Source organism: Phoca vitulina, unplaced genomic scaffold (assembly GCF_004348235.1).
Source record: "Phoca vitulina isolate PV1807 unplaced genomic scaffold, GSC_HSeal_1.0 scaffold1, whole genome shotgun sequence".
Taxonomy (NCBI): domain Eukaryota; kingdom Metazoa; phylum Chordata; class Mammalia; order Carnivora; family Phocidae; genus Phoca; species Phoca vitulina.
This window is the reverse complement of record NW_022589704.1, coordinates 37125647-37130326: the sequence shown is the minus strand read 5'-3', so window position 1 is coordinate 37130326 and position 4680 is coordinate 37125647.

Here is a 4680-nt window from a genome sequence, read left to right as displayed (position 1 = left end):
CTTCCTCTACGCGCTTCAAAACCCGGGGGAAAGGAACAGAAACCCGAAGTTTGATAGCACCTTCACACCAAGGAAGCAACACCACGTTTCCTGACGGACACTCCCCCTGGCGGTGACGGCGGCAGTGGCAGCTGCAGGGGCGCAGGCTCGGACCCGGGGCCTGAACCTGCACCCGGGGGGAGGGGGGTGGGGTGGGGAGGAGCAGGCGACGTCGCCTCGGGCGGTGGGGCGGGCGGGCGCCGCAAGCCGGGGAGCGGCGCGGGCGGGCGGTTTCGGCTGTGGCCCGTGGTCGCCGAGCTGGGCCGTCTGAGGGGAAGAGTGCCCCAAAGTCGGGGTGGGCGTGTGGTGTGCGGACGAGGGCTTGGCTCTGGGGCCACTCTCGCCTGCTTTCCGACGGCTGGGGAGGAGAGCGCGAACGGTTATGCAAAGCACCATGCACCGCACGCCTTCCTCTCTTCTCCCCTTTGGAGAAAATTCGGCGCCCAGGACTGGTGGGTTTCGAGAGGTTGACGTGACCTCAGGCTTTACTAAGGAGCAAGAGGCCGGTTGAGGGGCGACTTCGGAAGGCTGGTGCAAGGCGAGGAGGGCGGTTTCCAGAGTCAAACTCTGACCCCTCGGGCCTGACGCGCCAAACTCGGGGACTCCCGAGAAGCCTCGGACTCCGCGCTTGCACCTGTTGTCGCCGTCACTCATTCCCGCCAGCGGGCGGGGCAGCGCGGGCGGCTTGGCCAGGACTCGCCGTGCAGCCCATTCTGGGCCCCGGCGCCCGCCACAGGCCGGCGCCCCTCGCGGCTCCCGCGGGCCCCTCGCGGCTGAGCACCGCCTGGCCGCAGCAGCAGCCTCGGCCGCCGGCCCGCGACGAGGCCACCCGCGCGCCAGAGGGGGTTGAGCACAGTGCGGCTTGCCTGGAGCGGCTCTGGCCGCTAATAGCCTTGGGAGCGTCTTTGAAAGAAGAGTACTTTGTAAAAAATATCTGTAAAAGGTAGCTGAGAATTTCATATATCGCCGCTATAATACATAATGTAATATTATACATACATATAGAATATAAGGTAATGGCGATATATAATATATATAATCAAGTCGTAAATAATTACAACGAAGTAAACTTATGTGTTAATGATGATTTTTACAACTACCATTTATCAAGGGCTCAATCAGATGGAGATTAAGTCCATTTGGTCAAAAGCTAAAGCTCTAAGAGATTTAACTGGGGTCTCCTGACAATTCATGAGCTTAACCATTTTGACATGTGTTTTTATAAAAGTTAGCAGCAACAACTGTTAAAAGTTACATTAGTAATAACTTCTATACTCTCTTATAAAAGTTTGACTTTGGGTTATTTTACTTTCAAGAGAAAGACTTTAAAAATATGCAGTATCACTGTATTAATTTTTAATCTGCTCAAAGATTAGATCTTTATATTATTTACCAAAAATAAAATAGGAAACATAATTTTTTTCATTGGATACAGTTCAGCTAAAGCATCCTTAAAGTCATACATTTCTGCATGCAATTTAAGCTCATTTCAGGTTTTAGTTTCTGTGGAAACAGAATACAAACCTATTCAAATTAATACTTATATTCTAGAGCAGAATAATTTTGCTGTTCGATAACATTAGAACTGATCTTTGGGTGTGTTTTTTTTCAGTAGTAATGATGGATTTGAGTAGCTATTATTTTCTTTTGCCCGTCTTTTTTTGACTGAAAACCTTTATTTTTTTATTATTTTTTAAAGATTATTTATTTATTTATTTATTTGACAGAGAGAGACACAGCGAGAGAGGGAACACAAGCAGGGGGAGTGGGAGAGGGAGAAGCAGGCTTCCCGCTGAGCAGGGAGCCTGATGCGGGGCTCGATCCCAGGACCCTGAGATCATGACCTGAGCCCTTCGAAGGCAGACGCTTAACAACTGAGCCACCCAGGCGCCCCTGAAAACCCTTATTTTTAAAGACTGTCTTCACCATAGTAGGTGTTCAGTCTGTGATACACAAATTAATCAACTCAATTTAGGGAACATTGACTGTATTTCAAGGCCCGTGATAGTAATTCTCTGTTCTGCTTCTCTTTTAATTCTTAAAGCAAAAGGAAATTTTGGTTTTAAAACTTGAGTAGGTCATGTAAAAGTATACAATTCAACTAGTAGACATTTATAGTGTTCCTATTATGCGTAGTACCTAATGCTCTATGTTATGGGAGATAAGAAGATGAGCAAGATCAAATCCTCATCTTGAGTTTTTTTCAACCTAGAAGGGAAGAAAGGACTAACTGCTCAAAATAATAATTATATCTAAATGTGCTTATAATAAGACACAAGCAGAATAGGATAAGTGATATGTGAACTGCAATCAAAGATCTTGTAGGAGCACAGAGGACAGCATCGTGAGGCACAATGTTTAGAGCTGTGTAAGGGTATCATCAAGGCTGAAATTGTGGTTTGGGTGGGAAGGTGGGAGGAAAGATATAGAGCCCCTTTCATCTACCCAGCACTAGACTAGGCACATTCTTTTTTAGTCTTCTGAGTTACCATTCTTTCTCTCTCTGGAAATCTGAACCTTAGAGAGGTAAAAGTGACTCATGTAGTTACATTGCTAGTGACTGGTAGATGCAGTTTTCAAAACTTGGTTCTATTTGACTCCATTGCCCATGCACGTGTACTCTGCCATGTTATTTGTATTGTGGTAATAATGACTTAGAGTTTTACTCTAGAGAACTTTGCAAATAGAGGGCCATTGAGGTTATTGAATCAGGAAGTTATATAATCAGAACCAAAATTTAGAAAGATAGGCTCAGACCAGAGAACAGTTTTTAAAGGACAGGAAACAGAGGATTGAATTAGGAGCATACGACTCTAGTGAAAAATAATGGGGACCTAAACAGAAGTGGCAGCTGTGAGAATAAAATACTGGGAAAGGGTTAAGGAGAAACCAGAGAAGAACTGAGACTCTTGGACGTGGTGATGTTGGGGAGGGATTGGTGAGGATGGTTCAGAAGTCTCAAGTTTCAAATCCTGGAGAGGTCATTGACAAAGATAAATATAAAAGTGCAACACATAACAAATTGCAAACCTAATATCCCATTTGTTTATATTTTGTACTAGCATCCCAATGTTTCCCATCTTTTTCCTTCACACAGTCAGTTAAGAGCATAGTTCTTATTTCAGGGATTTACTCAAACCTGCCCTCCCTCTTGCTTGCGTTCCCTTGCTGGTAATTCTTCCATTACTGCTCCTTGAATTTTCTAGACACTGATTCTAACTCCTAATATCTATTTTAGACAGTCCTTTTCTCAATAACCCTTGGGATGTGTTCTCTAGCTTATAGACCTAGATAACCATCTGTGGGCCTCCTATGGACCAGGCTTTACTATGGATGGCAGGGGATGTGGCAGTGATTAAAACCTGGTTCTTGCTCTCCAGCAGCCTGTGGTCTAGTGCAAGAAGGAGCTAAGTAAATAGAAAGTTTATACACTCAATGTGCTAAGTGTAGCAGTACAAGAGTTGCCAGGTGCAGAGACAGCCCAAATCAGGGAGTGACTTGGTAGATAAAACAACATGAAAGGACATGTTTAGAAGATGCCTCTGTTTCCATTTTATTTCTCTCTTGTTCCCATGTCTATTAACCTATTGTTGTATTCTGGAGGATGATTAGGTACTTTCTTCTTCTCTATGATGGTTGGATATTTGAAATAGGAGAGGTGAGGGATAGGAATTTTAAAAATCTGTCTTAAGGAGCAGAGTCCAGTTCAGATTTCCTTTTCCTTTATGGAATGTAATACTTACATTTAGAGAGGATGTTACCCAGATGATCTAGACTGGAACAGTAAGTGATTCATTGGAAAATTCCTTATAAAACTGTTTTATTTGCATATGCAGTTTATTTTGAGCAACTACTTAGACGCAGGAATATAAAATATTAGAGCTGACTGTGCAGCATAAGGTAGGACCTCAGTAATTATTTATAGAATAGAGACTAAATGAATAGGCAACCCTCACCCCACCCTCCATTTTATACCCATTCCTTACCATTTTACTCTTACTTCTGGAATAAGAATGAAAAACAGTCATCATCAGAGAATCTTTTCTTGATTCACTTACGCAAGTATGGTTTAATAATTATACATGTTTTCAGTTGCTTTTCAGGGGAAGACCTTGTGTTTGGAACATCCCACCTGCAAAATCCTTTGAACATTCGCAGATATTATACCACCATATACAAAAATAAGACCTGTGCAGCAAGACTTCAGTCCAAGAATGATTGCCCAGAACATATTGTCCACTTGTAGACTCAGTCCTGCAGTGTTTGCCTTGGCTTGCTCCTTTATTTTACCCTTACCTTCTGACCACCAACGGCTGTCTTTCTTTCTCTTTTTAAAGATTTATTTATTTATTTATTTATTTATTTATTTATTTATTTGAGAGAGAGAGAGAGAGAGCATGAGCAGGGAGAGAGCAGAGGGAGAAACAGACTCCCTGCTGAGCAGGGGAGTCTGTGGAGGGGCTCAATCCCAGGACCTTGGGATCATGACCTGAGCTCAAGGCAGACACTTAACTGACTGAGCCACCTAGGCACGCCCCCCAACATTTTTTTTTAAAGATTTTTGAAATTTATACAACTGTTTTTTAACCTCTTCCCATTTTTTTTTTTTAAGATTTTATTTATTTATTTGAGATAGCACAA